At 35.4% G+C, this 20,137-nt stretch overlaps 1 protein-coding gene across 23 annotated transcripts in view; it reads left to right on the top strand.

Annotated features, from left to right (window-relative positions):
• LOC123321353 (calcium-dependent secretion activator) overlaps positions 1–20,137 on the top strand; it is a 98,238-nt gene that overhangs the window by 26,852 nt on the left and 51,249 nt on the right. Inside the window, exon 1 of one of the 23 annotated variants that reach the window (XM_044908859.1) lies at positions 18,535–18,661. The exons of the other annotated variants lie outside the window; for them this stretch is intronic. The gene's annotated coding sequence lies outside the window, so the exon portion shown is untranslated. Of the gene's footprint in view, positions 1–18,534; positions 18,662–20,137 lie in introns of those variants that run through there. 23 annotated transcript variants of the gene reach the window in all.

Genomic DNA, 20,137 nt, shown 5'->3' on the forward strand with positions numbered 1-20,137 from the left:
CGTTGAAGTTCTGCTTTGTATTCAAGAAAACCTCAGAAATTCTGTCTTTTTCAATGAAACAATTATTTTTTTCTGATATTCTTTACATGAATTCTCTACCATTTTGACCTATTTAGGAAGACGAAGATGATAGATTTTTGATGCCAATTTTTATGCATAAACAATAAGCCCTCTTTCACCTGCTCTATAATTGCTTTAATTTTTCTGAAAACTATTATCATCCCCTCTAGATAAGTTGAAGTAGAGTTAAGTGCTTCTTCATAATACAGGGTGACAATTTGAAAACTTGCCAACGTCCAATTATGTCACGAAAAAGATGATTTCAGAGAAAATGCCGGAACAGGTCAATTTCTATTCGTAGGGGGACATTTTTTGAGCAGAATTGTAAGCCAAAATCTCCTCAACCCTAGGTGTAGGAGCTATCACCCCTAAATTCTCAATAGGGAATAGGGAGTCAGCTGAAAGATCACTTGACCCTCTACAGAATACTATGGTTTTCAAATGTTTATTGAGTCCTTGAAGTAGTTACAGGGGCTGACAATTTGTAAACTTGCCAGGCCAATTATGTCTCAACAAGGATGTTTTCAGAGAAAATGCCAGAACAGGTTAATTTTTTTTTCGGAGGGGGACATGCTTCTAGCAGAATTTTAAGCCAAAATCTCCTCAATATTAGGTGTAGAGGTTATCACCCCTAAATTCTTAATAGATAATAGAGGGCGAGCTTTACCTCAATTGGAAGATATTAGTATTATGTAAAGGCACATATTGTTTTCCAATTTAGGTTTAGTTCACCCTCTATTCTCTATGAAACATTTAGGGGTGATAGCCCCTACGACTAGGTTTGAGGAGATTTTGGGCTTACAATTTTGCTCAAAATATGCCCCCCTCCCTTTAAAAATTGATCTGTTCCGGCTTTTTCTTTGAAAATATCCTTGTCGAGACATAATTGGCCTGGCAAGTTTTCAAATTGTCACCTCCTGTAACTACTTCAAGTATTCAATAAAAATTTGCAAACCATAGTATCTATGTAGAGGAACAAGTGATCTTTCAATTGAGGTAAATTTCACCCCTTATTCCCTATTAAGAATTTAGGGGTGGTAGCCCCTACACATAGGGTTGAGGAGATTTCGGCTTACAATTCTGCTCAAAATATGTCCCCCTCCGAATAAAAATTGACCTGTTCCGGCATTTTCTCTGAAAACATCCTTGTCGAGACATAATTGGCCTTGCAAGTTTTCAAATTGTCACCTCCTGTAACTACTTCAAAGACTCAATAAAAATTTGCAAACCATAGTTTTCATGTAGAGGAACAAGTGATCTTACAATTGATGTAAATCTCACCCCTTATTCCCTATTAAGAATTTAGGGGTGATAGCCCCTACACCTAGAGTTGAGGAGATTTCGGCTTACAATTCTGCTCAAAATATATCCCCCTCCGAATAAAAATTGACCAGTTCCCGTATTTTCTCTGAAACCATCTAATCCTTGTCGAGACATAATTGGCCTGGCAAGTTTTTAAATTGTCACCCCGTGTATATATAGCAAATAATTCAGTTCACCCACTGAAAATGCTACTGTGAAAGTGAAACGCGTGTCGTGGTTGAAAATATAAAATAGTTTTATAGACACTCATTAGCTTGCGATGGTCTTAATCAGAAAGAATCATATCATTTTCCACATTTTCTATAAAAAAAGGAAGAATATAATCATTGATCGTATCACAATTTTTAATTTTCCATCCATGGGAAAATTTTGAATATTTAATTGGATTCATTGAAATATGGGAATGAAGATTTGAAATGAAACTGGGGGTGACTTGAAATAGGATAATAGCATAACGTAAATTTAATGAGAATATTCTCATTGTCGATTTTCTTCCAGAATGCGTGTACCATCTCAATATTGCATTTCCCGACGATTTCCAGCATATAATAGTAGAATGCTCAGTTTTCCAGTGGTATTGCTATATCCAAATTTACATATTGTCGTATATTTGGCATGATACCGTGATAGTTCCAAACCATTATTAATTCACTACGGGTACAGAAATGGTGAAAGTGAGATAGTGAACGACGACTACAATAAAAATCAATATTTGGCTCAGTAACATACTGGGGGGCGAGATTATGAATGTTCTCATTCTGATGTTATTTTTAGATAATCCTTGACATATATTCCTACTATGTTTTATTTTATTTCGGGAAATGGGTGGAATAATCAATTTGAATGGTCTGTCGTGTTATCCGCAAGTATCATTCAAGATAAATACGAAATAAAGTACGTTGAATGGAATTGTTACGATGAAGGAATGTGAACTCTGGTGCGTTCACTGAGCAAAGAAAATATACCACATTTATCAACGAAAAAAATTGCTTAAAATTCAGCACTTCGGTTTATCCCAAAGTCTGATTATACGAAAATATTTATGATCTCGGAGTGTTTGAAGCTTGCAACCTGAAAGCGACATTCTTTACAGGGTGACACAGTCAATCTGAAACGCTTCCAATGGAAGAAGTTTCTTCAATTTATTTTCCGTAGGGGAACATCCTTTGATCATAAAGTCATAGATATAAGGTCATTCTTTCAAGGGATGCGGCAACCCTCTTCAGAATCTCAAACGGCAGAGGGGATAAACACATTTTGAAGGAAATTAAGTTTTCTTTTCTTTAGTGTTGGTATAAAAACTGCTCAAAAATGGATAGGGATGACTGACCTGCCATCAATTCATTTCAGGAATATTTGCATCAGGAAGTTCATTCTGATCTGATAGTGGCGTGTGTAAAGTTGATATTCTTGTTGTTCTCAGATAATAATGAAAGAATAAAGAGTTCCTCAGGAAAAAAATTGTATTGAAATTATTAGGAATTCTAGGGTCAAATGACATAGAAAAAAAATTAAATGAAGGGAAAATTGAAGGTCTCGGTAAATCTTGTAATTGTAACGATCTGCTGCAGATCGTTAATCGGTTGTTGTAGGGAGGACAATTGTCTAGATTGTCCAGACATGCTCGATGCAATTCAGGTCTGGAGAGCGAGCTGGCCAGTCCACCCTTTCGAAAGCATGAGCTTCCAGCGCGAAAGATGTGTAGACATAGAGCTGGAAAGGAACTAGCAAGGAAGTGAAATATTGATCCATCAGCTATCGAAGCATAATGTCATCGACTCAAATCTGTTATGGAGTGCCGAAGAAACCTCAACTAAAAAGGCAAGAACAAAAAGAACCAAAAAGAAATCATCTTCTTCATAGGACAGAATACAAAAATTTCTTACCCCTTCCTTCTACCACCATCTCAGTAAGAATAACTTCCCCTCCCTCACTGACTTCCCCACAGGACATTGTCGCCTTATGAAGCATAAGATGAGAATGGGCTTATGTGTAGATTCTCTTGGGAAGGGGAGTAAACCCCTGTTACCCAACAAATTATTGGGATGAACGAGGACTTAGTCCCCTTGAAATCCTCAGTGGACTTCATTGGAGATCTGGACCTAGGGGGTGAGCTGTAGATGGCTCAGTTATAAGAACAGCTCTGAAGGAGGGGACACCATTAGAACTACCAAATTGCAACATGACAATTGCAACTGAAAGCAAAGGGTATCAGAGGCACTGGAAAGAAGAATATGATATGATTGTATATTTCTCTTTAATTGTTGTAGATGACAGTGCATGTACAAAAGCAGAAAAACAATGATTGTCGATCACACCAAGAAAGTTTTCTATGGAGACGATGAATTTACTTCATTGGAAATTAGGAACTACGCAGTCATGTGATGATAAATGACATTCAGTCATGAATCACTCCAGAAAAGGATAAGTTGGATCTATATTACACTACACTCCGCTCCTTGCAACGTGGGCGAATATTCTCCGTGTATTTCTTGGAAATTGAAAGACAATATTATGACGTTGAACGTTGGAAATCAGTAAACATTCAGTTCATACTTCTTATAATGTCATGAATAAATTCGTACATCTACCGTTCTCTGGTATTCCAGCTATATTTGCCTTTGCCTTTGAAAACACAATTAACACGAGGAAAAAGTCGTTCATCCTGTACGATCATTAAGTTAAACGATAAATAACGTTCATTTTTAAGTATACCGAGCAAGAAGTTTGTAAATTGTGATGTTTCAGAAGGGGGATCAAAAGCTCATTTGTGGGAAGGAGCTTTTACACTGAAGTAAATTCTCAACTTTAGCTCCGCTTAGAAATCTACTATCCTGGGATTTAAATAATTGTTAAAATGATGTTTTCTAGCAGAAAAGTCTCAGAAGATATGCAAACTTGAAGGCAATACAAGTGTAGAATTCCCTCAATTTTAATTTTTTTTTCCAGAACACTAGCACAAAGATACATACAAGGATGTATTGAAAAATTCTTAGCCTACTATAGAACCAAACAAAATTTCAATGTCAAAATATTTTATTACTCAACATATTCTCCTCTTAATTGGATACATTCATTACATCGAACCTGCAACGTCTCTAGACCTTTCAAAAAAATGTTTCTTCTTGCTCTGCAAACCAGACCTCCACAGCTTTTATTACCTCCTCGTTGAAAAAAATTTTTCGACCTTTTAAACTTTTTTTCAGTTGAGGAAAGAGATGATAGTCGGATGGAGCCAAATCTGGTGAATATGGAGGGTGTTCTAGTAATTAAGACCCTAAATCACGAATTATTTGCATGGCAACATGAGATCTGTGTGTATTGGCGTTGTCTTGCGAAAACAAAACACCTTTGGATAGCTTTCCGCTTCTTTTCTCTTCAATTTTTTCCCGTAAAGTGGTCAGTAATGTCGAATAGTAGTCTCCGGTTATTGTTCTACCCTTATCCAAAAAATCAATCATGATTACTCCATGGCAATCCCAAAAAACTTAAGCAATAACTTTTCCAGCAGATTTTTAGACACGAAACTTCTTTGGTCTTGGAGAACCAGAGTGTCGCCATTCCAGCGATTGTTGCTTTGTTTCTGAATCGTAGAAATGTACACAAGTCTCATTCATAGTAACAATTCGGTTTAAGAACTCTACATGGTTTCAAATCGAGCACAGATCGAACGCGATGCTTCTACCCTTGCAAGCTTTTGGTCAACATTCAAACATTTGGGGATCCATTTTTCAGCAATTTTTCACATGTCCAAATTGACGTGAACTATATGATGAACGCGTTCGTATGAAATATTCAGTGCTTCAGATATCCGTTTTAGCCCAATTCGACGGTCTGATAAAATCATGTCATGACCTGCATCGATATTTTCGGGAACTGACACAGAAACTGGCCTTTCCGATCGGTCATCATCTTCAATGGAATATTCACCTCTTTTGAAGCTTGTAGTCCAATTTTTCACGGTCGCATACGAAGAACATTGATCACCAAGGTTATTAAGCATATCTTCGTAAATCTGCTTACCTCTTAACCCTTTTAAATACAGGTAGTTGATGATGGCTCGATACTTCAATTTTTCGATTTTCACAATTTCGGTGGACATCTCCTTTCTTTTAATTTATTGCGTAACTGGGCAAGGGCAGGGGTTTTTGCTGAAGGGCGTTTTGACAAATCATAGGCTATGAATCTCACTTCGATTTTTGTCAGGTATGTAACATTTCAGTTGAATAAAAGGAAAAAGATTTAAAAATTTTCCAATAATTCAAATCGACAATTTAAAAAATATTACTTTTTTCAATCAGAATTTTAATTTTTTGAATAGAATTTAATTTTTGCCTAACCCTATCGAAAACTGCGCTGAAGTTTTCAATGATGAAATAAACTTATGGGACTTCAATCAAAAATTACTTTTTTCATCATTTCGTACTAAGGACAAGATTTAAAGTTTGAATTTTTTTCAAGATTTCAGGATCGCATTGGCCCTGTTTAGCATGCAAATTCGCTTGACCTAAATATTCAACCATTCACCGAGAATCCATTCCAAACGAGAATATAATTTTGATTAGACGGAGTGAACAAAATCGATAATAATTTAAATGAAACCTGTAGAAAATATAAACACCTCCATGTTGAATTCAGAACGATAAACTTTCCTGCACGTTGGGTGAACCCTAACCAATCAATATATGCATATTATGTTAATTTTTTTTAGCTCTTATTGTCACGCGATCTGTTGAAAAAAATTATGCCTCCTTAGTAACTGCGCTTTGTTCATCACTCCATGAAAAATAAGCAATGTTTGAAGGGATCTGAACTTCGTTAAGCAGACAGTTGTAAAGAATTCGTAATCAGGATTTCAAGCGTGTACGCGTTGTATCCTGCTAGGTTCATTTGTTTACTCGGATAATATTCACAGGCTTTTGTATTTGAGAAACAGCTTTTCTGAAATAAACTGGATTTTGTCAGCTCCAAGACTGGAGAAGACGTTTTTGGCCGAACCTGTTTGAAATGTGCATCCATTAACATATGTACGTATTCAAATTTTAAAGAAAACGAACGAAATCGTATACTTCTTTATCAATTATGTGTTAGGGTGAAACCTATTGGTTACAACGTACACCATTGTTTATAACATCGATTTTAGTGGATGATTGTTGGTTTCCTCTTGGATTATGGTATTTAATTTGAAGACATTAGAAGCTATATTACGTAACCTTCAAGAATATTGATGAAAAATTTAGGATCGCCCTTTGAAAAAATTATCAATGCCGTCTTATCTCAAATTTGGGACATGCTGCTTACAGTTTCTCACCTCAAAAACAGGGTAATACATCAGAATGCTAATCGACCTGTCCCAGCATATTCACAACAATAAAACTGTTTTTAAGAGGAATTCTCCTCAATTTGGGTTATCACAGCATATGCAAGTTTAAACTGAATAATTATGAGTTTCATTCATGAATTTTTCAAATGCACCGCGGAAACTATTCAAAATCATTCTTCAAATATGAGGTTTCAAAATTCAAATCGCTTCGTTTCTAGTTTACGATTTGGCAACAGCGCCTACAAGAAAATAAAAAGTACCATTGCTTGTTTATAAAATAACAGCAGTTGATGAGGCTCGTACTAACTGGCCATAAAAATCCCATAAAATTATAAGACCTTCCTCGTTCGTCACAGACTTCATAGACAGCCATCTTTGTCTATCTCATCAAGATAGTGTATTTGTTGTCCTTTATTATCATCGAATATTTCAGTCAATGTTGCCAACTTGTCCAATAGAAATGAAACGCTTTAAATTTTAAATACCTATTTTTATGTTTCATTTTTAAGTACTCAAAATAATTTTTTTGGGAAACGGTTGAAATGAATCTTTTTCGAACACAAGATATCACCCACGTCTTCTAGTTTTCTCATTGTGACCATTACGTACCAAAAAAATACCAAAAATACAAAGAACCCAACTCTTGAAACTAAGTTGGACGCTATCTAATGAATATGTGAACGTTTTGTAAAATGAAAGTATTATTCATATTTTTTCGTATAATGCGATGTTTTCGAGTAATTTGATGTTCAAAACTTTAAAAGTATCTGAGAAATTTGAAAAATTTGGGTACTTTGGCTGAATAAAACTCTGTTTAAAAAATACACAGATGTGTAGTGTCACAAATTTAGCTAGTTATTCTGGATTTCAGGGGTGGTAATTTTTTATGGATTTTCAACAGCCTGTATCTTTCTAACCGAAGAAATGGTGTAGGGCAAAAATGTTTCTTTCGACCTCTAGAATCTACTGTTAAAATATTCGTGTTTATCCTGTCTTTATCTCACTTGACCTGCTTTCATGACTTTCCACTCAACCAATATTCTGTATGTTATTTTAAATGGACCAATGTGCATTTCTGTGTTTCATTTGGTGAGTGACCGGACGTTAAGTTCTCGTATTTCGATGTAACGTACCCTATTCACCTGAAATATACCTTTAAATCCTCTCTTGTATCGAAATCCAAAGGCGCACACTTGACTGCTTTGTTTGAAAATCCAGCAAATAGTTCGGAGGTATTTTGTCATGATGCCCATTCAAAGGTCACGCATTACATTGTTATAAGCCGCTCAAATCCTTTCAGAATCCCCAAATATTCTGTTGCCTCAAAATACTCGTCCGATATTTCAAGGCAAATATAACAAGGCATAAATCCACACAATTCCATACATTTAAAAATTCAATTTGATTCCAACTGAGTACGAGCCCAATATTCCAATTCTTCTCTTGTTTCCCTACGCCTCTTCGTAATGGAAAAAATTGTGTACCGCCCATTTTCGAAACCGATATCAATTTCGCTTCTTTAATATGATACTTAATTTGAATTTTTTATTAGCTGACGCCGACGGTTTTCCGTCAAGCTTCAGTCGATAAATGAGATGGGTAATTGGTAAGGCTTCAGCAAAAATAATTGAAATAATTCCTTGCAATTATGGTTGTTGAACAAAATATGCGGGGGAAACTGATTTAAAAGCGTGGGCGTCCCTTGGAACCAATAGAAATCTATTGACCCCCGTTCAAACATTTCCAGAAGGATCCAGTTTAAAAGAGCTTTCTCCTATTTTTTCAAATATGTTACTTTAGAAGGGAACATGACTTGCATAGCTGAATCGAGACTTCGTGTGTCTATGCATGTATGTGAGTATATGAACAAGGGATGAAGAGAAAGACGTCAGGGTAGTTCTGAGTTGATGGTGTCATAATTTTTATGTTTTTAAACCCGAAGAAAGTGAAACCTGGTTGGTGCTTTGAACGAGAAGTGGCAGTTTGTTTATTCTCATTTCAAATTACTGGGCTCGTATTCTTGACCTCAATAGAATGGAAAAAGACTCTTTCATCTCACTTTATCGCAGATAGATTGTGTATTTCCTTCTCACTTTACTGAAATTCAAGAATACGGTTCCTGCCAGAAATCACCTTGTGGGATCTAGTTTTATAGTTTATACGAGGATGTATTGATTTCTAGTTAGCCTAGACCAGTTCCATTAATAAAAAAATATATTGCGTTATTATAGCAACGAACAATAACTCATTAGAAGTGTCAGTGTGAAGTTTGAGGTCAAAAAGTAAACCAGAGCTACGCAATAAATTAAAAGAAAGAAGATGTCCACCGAAATTGTGAAAATCGAAAAATTGGAGTATCGTACCTGTATTTAAAAGGGTTAAGAGGTAAGCAGATTTACGAAGATATGCTTAATACCCTTGGTGATCAATGTCCTTCGTATGCGAGCGTGAAAAATTGGACTGCAAGCTTCAAAAGAGGTAAATTTTTCATTGAAGATGATGACCAAACAAGAAGGCCAGTTTCTGTGTCAGTCCCCGAAAATATCGCTGCAGTTCATGACATGATTTTATCAGACCGTCGAATTGGGCTGAAACGGATATCTCAAGCACTGAATATTTCATACGAATGTGTTCATTATATAGTTCACGTCAATTTGGACATGAGAAAAATTGCTGCAAAATGGATCCTCAAATGTTTGAATGTAAGCCAAAAGCGTGCAAGGGTAGAAGCATCGCGTTCGATCTGTGCTAGATTTGAACACGATGTAGACTTCTTAAACCGAATTGCTACTATAGATGAGACTTGGGTACATTTCTACGATCCAGAAATAAAGCAACAATCGATGGAATGGCGACACTCTGGTTTTCCACGACCTAAGAAGTTTCGTGTCAAAAACTCTGCTGGAAAAGTTCTTGCTTCAGTTTTTTGGGATTGCCATGGAGTAACCATGATTGATTCTTTGGATAATGGTAGAACAATTACCGAAAATTGATATTCGACATTACTGACCACTCTGTGGGAAAAAATTAAAGAGAAAAGACGCGGAAAGCTATCCAAAGGTGTTTTGTTTTTGCAGGACAACGCCCCTGCACACAAATCTCTTTGCGATGCAAAAAAATTTCGTGATTTAGTGTTTGAATTACTAGAACACCCCCCTTATTAACCAGATTTGGCTCCATCCTACTATCATCTCTGTCCTCTTTCCTGATTTGAATGTTCTTCGTGGAAAAAAGTCTTCCTCTGTCCCCAAAATTATCGATTATGTAGTTCATTAGATAAGCCAAAAGATTCTTCGTTACCTTCATTAGTCTCAGGACTTCAAAGTTCATAGACAAATAACATTCTGAATTAAATATTCCCAATACGTTTAAGTAGATACACATAATCATTCGTTTGCTGCCCTAATATCCATTTTTCAAATCATACCGATTCCCCTGAGTATTAACGAGATAATTCCATTGGATGATCAATTTTCACAATTAGTGCAACTATAGAGGGTGGTCTTGTAATTCCCCTTCGCCCGAAGGGTTCAGTTACACTCGGAAGTAATTTCCTGTCATATTATGAAAGCCAATTAGTGTGATCGTTGTTTTTGGTCACCCTATATATAATATCCAGCATTACGCGGAGGGTTCGGTAGAATACAACTCGTGAAATGGTGGGTTTTACTATTAAGGTAATAATAATTTGTATCACATGGATATTGAGGATGAAATAAATACAAGAACAAACTAGTTTCTTCTTCATTGGATGATTTCGAAGGAAAATGTGCCTATATTCCACCAAGTTCTTCATGTTCTAGATTACAAAAAACTTAATTCGAAATGATGTTTTATATCACACTAGACAGAAGACAAACGAAACAGAGTAATTTTAAACGAGAGAGAATATTATCTCTTGTTGTTTCCCTGAGTCATAATTCCTTATATCATAAGTCATGTTTGATTCGGAATTATTATGATGAAAAATCTGTGCAGCAATAAACTGTCAACTTATACAGCAGATGTCGTCATGTCAGCATTCAGTATGAAGAATGCTTAATCGAAATAGCAATTAAACTGTACGACGAAAAAGTTTCAGCCATTTGAAACTTAACCAATTCAGTAATATCACCGCATGCAATTTTCTAGCTCAGCGAATTCATGTTAAACCTATTGCAGCTATTAAGCTGAAGGAAAGGCATTTCAGTTGCTACCTAGGAAAATTTGGTGGATTTCTTTCAGTATGTTCTGATATACTAAAATTTTGATAAAAGCAGAATAATGTGAGATAATAAGATTAAGTTCTTTATGTCATTGATCTAAAATTCACAACCCTTTATAAATTTAGAAGGAGAGGTAGGAGAGGTGTTAAAATTGGTCCTTGTGGAAGACTACTACACAACGTTTTGGAATAACTACTATTATCATCAACAAACACACGAAACCTTCTATCTGACAGCATGTGGGATTTCATTTTATCTGAGCTTTCCAAAGAGCCCACACATGTTTTATGTTTCCATTTGAAAAACACTCAATTGTATTGTCTGAAAATGAGGAGGATTCAAAATCATTTGCTGGGTTTTAGGGTTTCAATTTTGAGTTATATATGGCTTGAAGAAATATTAATTTAATTAGATACTTATGCCCAACCCTGTTATGAAGCGAGCTTTCTCTCTCGTCTGATATAGCTGGTAAACGAATCAAATAGAAGAGATGGCAGTTTGAAATTTTATGAATGTCTCATTCGGAAATATTTGTGGTTGATTCTCCCCTCCACCAGCAATAACAAACATGTGGATTACCAGGAGGTTCCTTTGATCACACGGACTTATCGTAAATACAAATAATCAAACCACTTGCGAGTTGACTGTAATGAAAATGTTCACATCCGCTCGACAATGAAACATGTCGAGGTACCCTTTGACCTATTCCACCTCTATATTTGGGTTTTCCATGGCTGATGGGGCTTCCATTCATCCGTTAGAGAGATTCAAATAAAAGTCCATTCTCTCGAGGTTTGTATCAGATTTTTCATTGGAACTTTATCAAATCGAATGCTGATAAATCGTATCAATTATCTCTTTGCCGTATTCGATTGAAAGTTATGTCACTCTCAGGCGATTCGAATGCAGCACGCAAAACGACTTTATCGTTAACTAATGGTCTTTCATCTCCATAGTTATGCAAATATAATTTCCGCTAAACCCAATTTTCCCGTTCATTTCCTATTCGCGTACATCGAACTATGAATATTCCGCGAAGAATCAATTAACTTGTACAAGTGGTATGCGTGTGATCGCTGATTTCATTTGTTGAGTTTAAGCTCCTCAATAAGCCTTTCAGCTTTTATATTGGAAATCCATAACTTTCATTTTCGTTGTAGCTTGACCTCAAAGAACGCTCTCTGCGCCCTTCAAACTGCGCGATTGGACTGGATTTTTCCTAGAACTCCAGTTATAGCATCCGTAATCTACAAAAATGAAAGCTTTTCTAACCTCTCTTCTGCAGATTTTGCTCGACGAAACGTTCAATAAGACTTTTTTTCGAGGGAATTACCTCCTATCCCTCTATACTCTGGCATGGAGATCAGGTATTCAGAATAATCCGAATTGATTGCTATCTATCAGATGTGATTAGTATTTTCGATGAAATTTCTGATGGTTTGACTTATGAAAACCTTGATAATCGAAGTTTCACAAGGCTTTGAGGTATACTTGTCGAAATAAAAATTCATACTCATGTCGTATTCGAGCACACATTTGTATTTCCTGAATTTCATATAGAGGCATAAAAGGGGCTGTTTTAGAGCCTGTGAATCCCTTCCTAATTGCAATATGTAGTCTTTAATCGTAGTTTTGAAGATAGTAGTTTCTCTTCTGTCTTTTTGGGTGAAAATAATGTTATTTGGTTCAAGTATTGGACAATGTTATCAGTTTTTTCATCTATTGTTTTCATGATCCCTGTGAACCCAGGTATTCAGAAAAATTCGAATTGATTGCTATCTACCAGATGTGATTAGTATTTTCGATGAAATTTCTGATGGTTTGACTTATGAAAACCTTGATAATCGGAGTTTTATAAGGCTTTGAGGTACACTTGTCAAAATAAAAATTCATATTCATATCATATTCGAGCACACATTTGTATTTCCTGACTTTCATATGGAAGCATAAAAGGGGCTATTTTAGAGCCTGTGAATCCCATCCTAATTGCAATATGCAGTCTTAAATCGTAGATTTGAAGATAGTAGTTTCTCTTCTGTTATCAGGGTTCAGTGGCTGATGTTTTGAAGCTACTGATTCACCTACATATTCCAGAATCTCAACTGCATTAAGCTTAAGTAACCTTGGAAAGGGAAGGTCTTTTTGGGTAAAAAAAATGTTATTTGGTTCGACTATTGGACACGGTTGTCAGTTTTTTCATCTATTGTTTTCATGATCCCTGTGAACCCAGTTATTCAGAATAATTTGAATTGATTGCTATCTTCCAGATGTGATTAGTATTTTCGATGAAATTTCAACTGATTTGGTTTATGGAAACCTTGATAATTAAATTTTTACAAGGCTTTTTGGTACACTTGTCAAAATAAAAATTCCTACTCATATCATATTCGAGCACACATTTGTATTTCCTGAATTTCATATAAAAGCATAAAAGGGGCTATTTTAGAGCCTGTGAATCCCTTCCTTATTGCAATATGTAGTCCTAAATCGTAGTTTTGAAAATTGTAGTTTCTCCTCTGTTATCAGGGTTTAGTGGCTGATGTTTTGAAGCTACTGATTCACCTACATATTCCATAATCTCAACTGCATTTTGCTCAAGTAACCTTGGAAAGGGAAGGTCTTTTTGGGTAAAAAAAATTGTTATTTGGTTCGAGTATTGGACATGGTTGTCAGTTTTTTCACCTATTGTTTTCATGATCCCTGTGAACCCAGGTATTCAGAATAATTCGAATTGATTGCTATCTACCAGATGTAATTAGTATTAAATTTCAGCTGGTTTGATTTATGAAAACCTTGATAATCGAAGTTTTACAAAGCTTTCAGGTACACTTGTCAAAATAAAAGTTCCTACTCATATCATACACACACATTTGTATTTCCCGATTTTCATAAAAAAAGCATAAAAGGGGCTATTTTAGAGCCTGTCAATCCCTTCCTTATTGCAATATGTAGTCTTAAATCGTAGTTTTGAAAATTGTAGTTTCTCTTCTGTTATCAGGGTTAAGTGGATGATGTTTTGAAGCTACTGATTCACCTACATATTCCAGAATCTCAACTGCATTAAGCTGAAGTAACCTTGGAAAGGGAAGGTCTTTTTGGGTGAAAAAATGTTATTTGGTTCGAGTATTGAACGTAGTTATCAGTTTTTTCATCTATTATTTTCCTGATTCCTGTGAACCCACTTCAGAACCCCATCGAGTCCTATCGCAAGCTGAGTTAACATATCGACTATTCAAATGAAGGCCTCAGGGAAATGAATGAATGGGATAAACAAAACTCGGTGCATTCTGTCCTCTTGAAAACAAGAAACAATAACGTTTTTTCCTTGAAGTCAATTCGAGGCAACATTTATCAACTTCTCGGAATATTTCTCAATTCTGCGATTGGTTTCAAATCAGGCTGGCCTGGTACTTATACTGTACGAAATGATTTCCAGCAACTTTTGATCATGATTCAACCTAGAACAATAATACAATTGATTGATGGCTTTAAAAATGGCCATAGATAGAGAGTAGCAGCTCTTTCTACACATTCTTTCAAGGCAGATTGTACATTTTTAAGGAGGCTGCCAAGCAGTGTGACCTTAAGATTTATCATGCCCACCATCAAAGCTGTTTTCGCCTCTATTTCATCTACAGCTCTCCGTTCAGTCCTAGATATCTAATGAACTCAAGGAGTTTAGCTCCTCAATCTTTTAAGTTTCTCGTCCAAATAATTTTCTTAGTTGGCTGGCAATGGCGAGGCATTATGTCATCAGGTGATCTAGCCTTAGGTGCTTCCTGTCATGTAAGCAATCCACTGAAGAGGTGTAACGTGTTCTTGCTAAGATACTTCTTAGATGTTGCAGTGTTAAAGTCCCCAAGGAACTTTTTTGGATATTCCAGTCTCGGTAGATTCCTCCAGAGTTATCATCCTTCGGTTTTTCCTTCTCCTGAAACTCTTTCTAGTAGGTATATTTTCCTATACCACAGGATGTTTCCGGGTCAATGAAAGGAGTTTGCGCTCCTTTCCTGGCAAGTGTATTGGCCCTTTCATTTCCCCCAAATCCCTAGTGACCGGGAACCCAGGATAGGAGCAGCTAAGGAAATGAAATTATCCTGATAGTGGAAAGATTCGCTCGCATCACTCGCTGGTACTTTGGAGTCTTTAGACGATCACATAGTTTGTTCAAACTATTTCTAGGATTTTAGGCATTTCATCTTTCAGAAATATATCTCTCACCAAACTGGATGATGGAGCACATATTACTATTCTTTTGTGATACCAAATGACGTTATTTTTCTCAATGAAAATTTTCGAAATTTGATTTCGATAATATGCTCCTAATCGATCTATTACAACTTCTAAGAATCGCCGAGTGATTAATCAAAATCCACCATATAATTAGTGTATTATGATCCCACTTGTATTGCGTAATTTCCACATTGAATTCCAAACCGATATACGCGTTTCGCAATACTAAAGCGTAGTTCAAATTATAACGCTTTGATCAATTTTGCACCTATCAATATTTTGAAGGCAAAATTGATCAAAAGTCGTATTCAACGAAAGCGGTGAATCCAGGATACGTAATACGCCAAATTTTCCGCGAATTAATTAGAATTATTCTCTGGATAATTGATATTCCCATAATTGAGTTAAACATGATCTTTGTAGTTTCAACATATTCATTCTATATATATTCGGATTATGTTGTGAAACCCTTATTTACAGGGCGAGTCTTTGACTCGTACAGTTATTTCAACAGTAGATTTTTGAGGTCAAAAGAAACACTTTTTTCCCATACCATTTTTCCGATTCGGTCCTGATAAAATAACGTAGTTTTTATGAACTGTGCCATCCCTGGAAGAACAAAATAACTAGCTAAATCTGTGACACCACACATCTGACATCTGTCGATCTTTTAAAAAGATCGTCAAAGTATTTGTACGAGTCAAACATTCACACTGTATAAGAACCACAAATTATCTATCGATGTTTTAACTTTTCTCTTCCTATACCTCGATGTTTTTTCTTGAGAAATTATTGGTTTCAAAGAAAGAACAAGATCTTTTCATATCATAAATCCTATTGACGTCCATACGGTCAGTTATCTCAATGTTAAACTTAAAATTTAAAAATATTATTTAACTCGATGATGCAAAATGGCGAATGCGTGGGATGGAACACCTGACAAAATAGAAATTCCCCAATCAAAAATGCGAGTTATCCCATCAATTTCGTGAAAAACATCTAGATATGTGGGTGTTGAAGCCTTGATCAATAGATTAAGCCCTTTGAGACATCCTGGGTTTTCTTCCCGAACATCTGTTCAACAAGGATTGAAATTCTGTTTGTAGAAATTGATCCTGTGTTGGATGTTTTACTCTACTTACCTCAAGCAATTTTGTTGAACAATGTTGCATATCAAATAACATAACAAATAAATATATGAACGATCAAATATTGCAGTAAAATTTCGCAGATTACATCGTCTTTTATCAGACAATACATCAAAATAGTAATTTGAAGATAATTTGGGAGGAGGCATTCTTCTTGAACTTTTTCGTGAGTTTTCTTTTTAGTTTGCATATGTTGCTATCTCGTAATTTATTAGAAGCTATTTGTAAAATGTCTGTATCACAGTCCTTCAACGGACATTAAATTCAAATCTTTAAAATTATCTTCTCGTTATTTCCCGTTCGATTTTTTTTGAAAGATGCTTAGGTTTTTTCAATAACTGTTTTTGTATCATCCCTTCTTTAGAGATTGGGAAAGGGATCTGTGGAAAAATTCAGACAGAATAATTCAAAAATGATCTACTTTTTCAGATGGAAATTGTTTTTCCGTTTATATCCTAATTTTTGGTGAGGCTTACTCTATTCAGAATATGGAATTTTTTGATGTTGTTATCAGGTTGTGTTTCATGAATAAATTTTCAAAGGGCTTCGTAACAAAATTGGATCTGGGAATCTTTTATCAATAACTTTTATTGTTTGGAAGGCTCAAAGACTTCCCAATCCATTTATTTTAATGTAAAACGCACAATTGGAGGATTTCATTCAAAATTTTACAGTATCTTCATAAATTGATTGTTACATTGCAGTTGGTTTTGAATTATTCTATGGTGCTTCTTACTAATGATTTGTGAATTGAATATCATGAAATGTACCCTACAAAAAGGAAAATTTTCACCTGAAAAAAATTAAATTGCCATTTGCCATTTCTGGCAAAAAACTAGGAAAGGGGTTGCTATTTAAGGAAAATAACTGAATATGAATAGGTCAATAAAAATTGTCCTGTTTTAGTATTTTCCACAAAAGAGTGAACACCGAACATATCAATTTTGTGCTTTACTTTTTACTCACGCAGTAAAGCTACAGTTATTAGTTGTTCAGTTGATAGAGGGAGAAAAAAGGAGAAGAAAAATGGACTAAAATGAGAAAACGCGAATAACGCGAAAATATTGTGCATCTCTCGGAAAAATCTTGGATCTGTGTCCTTGTCCAAGCTATCATTCTTCTAAATATTTAGTCAGCAAAAATTCATCTTGAAATGTGTGGTCACCTTAATTTAAAATACATGCTGAAGTGTGCAAATTGGCGAATGCGCATCTTCGTTTAAAAAGGTAAATAAAGAGTATTCATTCATGAATAGCTTAATATGAATGGAATTAATTTTTCTAATCGTAAACCTACAACTATATTCCTATCGATTCAACATGGCAATCGACAATTCGTTGGTTCTACCCCCTTTTCTGCAGGTATGCTGCCATGCTTTTCATAACTGAAAATACAGGCAGTGCCGATGGTAATGCTAAAAAATTTGGTCACATGTTCTCGGAAGAAAATTAAGATACTCCTTTTTCTATTCTTGCCAGGGGGACCACCTTTTGGGATTTACAGCCCCCTGAATTTCTACCACAAAAAAAGTCAAGCCGTTCAATTGAATTTGTCTCTTGAAAATTCTTCTGAATCACAAGATTTTCGACAAAAATAAAAAATGTGAATGCATTTCGTTAGGATTCTACTTGTTACGCAAATTTTTAAATTTCTCTCAAAATTATTGCGTTCTATGGGAAAATTGCAGCATACAAGAAAATTTTCCAATCCAATGTAATGGGATTTCTAACGGTTTAACCATTCTCATACTCAGTTAATGTTTAGTGGCAGTAAAGACACAACATTGTTTGAAATGAGATTCCGAATATCATAAAACTCCTGTATACAAATTCAGCGATTCAGCGCAAAATAAAAAATCCTATTTTGTTGCCTTCATTTCTTAACTCCCTGTATATAAAACTAGGAATTTTTTCACAAACGAAGCGTTTCTAGTTTCCCGATAATGTCTACCCTAATGCAGAGTGAATCTCACGTTGATAATTGTCCTTATTCCGAGAAAATCCTCCGTTACTTGTACCAGTGCATTCGGATGGAAAATCGAAGCCAGAGGAGGATGAAATATCGGATCTATTTGCAGCTTATCAGGTTTTTTCGCATCATTTTCATCAGCCCGAGGGATCTTCCGAGTTATTGGAGACAAATTCAGCGGTGCCTAAAGGCAGCTCTCAGAGAGTCCTTCCGGAAAAGCACTATTTCGTATTTCAATAGCTCGAAGGAACATGCGCCAGAATAACATAGCCGTCATCGCTATTCCGTACAGAAGGAATATTTGTATGGGGGTAGTCTAACCTTCAGTATCGATAACGTCAGTCGTACGAGCAGAAAGAGCGCTCTAGTTCAATATATACAGTGAGTGTTACAGTTCCATGGTAAGTGAACTTCGAAAATTTTCACGATGAAATGAATGATTTTTATTATTCGTTTAATTCATGTGCTAGCACTTTTGTAGGAATTCTGATGTGTTTTGCTGTGGAGAAAATGCACTCTGGAACTTTTCAGAAAATTCGGATTTCCATCAATGACTGAAAGGTTGAAAACAATAGTCATATTCATGTTTTTTCTCAGTTCGAAAAGTTTCACAGTAGTTGATTACTAAGGAATTAAATAATCGCTTAGTCGATTTAGTCACTGTTAAGGTATAGTCAGAAATATAATTTTTATTTCATTTCACACACACACACACGAATATTTCTCATTTGTATGAAATCATATATCACTAAGCCACCCCAGCTTAGTCATAACTAATCAGTAACAGCTTAACTTTTATTCAAGAGCTTAGGGTGATTCTCACCTACAAGCACCCCCAAATAACTAACTAAAATAAAAAGCATATAACCTTACCATTCTTGAGTTGTTCAAGTTTACATTTTCATTTATTCGAGTTGAAAAAAAGATTTTAATTTCCAAAAAAAGATAATAATTCTTTTCGGTCAAACCTCGCTAGTTACAAGAGTTTCCAAGGTTTTCTTTCAGTTAACTGATTATATCCTTGTGCGTGTTGTAAACGCTCAAATTGCTAGATTGTTCAACATAAATGAGGGTAAGGGGATTTTTGTTGCTTCTCTATAGGGGGCGCGGTGTTTCAAGAAGCTGAATATTTAGTTTTGGACACCCGATATAGGTGTGGTCATTTATCAAAGTATTTTACAGATCATTTCTGTTGTCAAGAGGACTTGACTATTTCGAGTTATTATAAAAAAGGTGTTCCAAGTTGAACATTTCCCCCCATTAAAAAAAAAGAATTCCTGTGGAAAAATCTTTACAAGAAATTGTTGAATAACTTATTTCAGCCCCTCTAGCCATTTTTCATTCTCCCAGAATTCGAGTGAATATTTTCCGAATGATCAACTTTTTCAAAAAAGGAAGTGATGCAATTTTGTCTGAATGCCAGGGGAAAATACAGAATTTGTAGTTTTCGATACGGGTTGGGTCCACCCTGTAATCTTCCCATCGAAGCAAAAGACTTGTTCACTGAAAATTTTAGATTCAGATAGTGAATTGCAAGGCTTAATGTAATTCTTTCGGTTAGTGAAACATTGAAGAGTAAATATACAGGGTTATATATGTCGAAAAACTCATTATAGGAACGATAAATCACTAATGAATTATTCTTGACAATTGAATTCATCATTGCACTACTATTTTCTGATGCTGAATTTGAAAAGCAGCCTAATTTGGATACTTCTTAAATATCATTAGGGGTATGTGAATACAGGTAGATGGAACAAAAATTCAAGCATATTTCAGGCATGAATTCTTCAATTATCGGTTATATAATAGGTGCACCTCATAATGATTAAATTTTGAATATTCTGCATCCAAATTTTGAGTCCACATTTCAACGA

The sequence above is a fragment of the Coccinella septempunctata genome, chromosome X, assembly GCF_907165205.1.
Source record: "Coccinella septempunctata chromosome X, icCocSept1.1, whole genome shotgun sequence".
NCBI lineage: Eukaryota > Metazoa > Arthropoda > Insecta > Coleoptera > Coccinellidae > Coccinella > Coccinella septempunctata.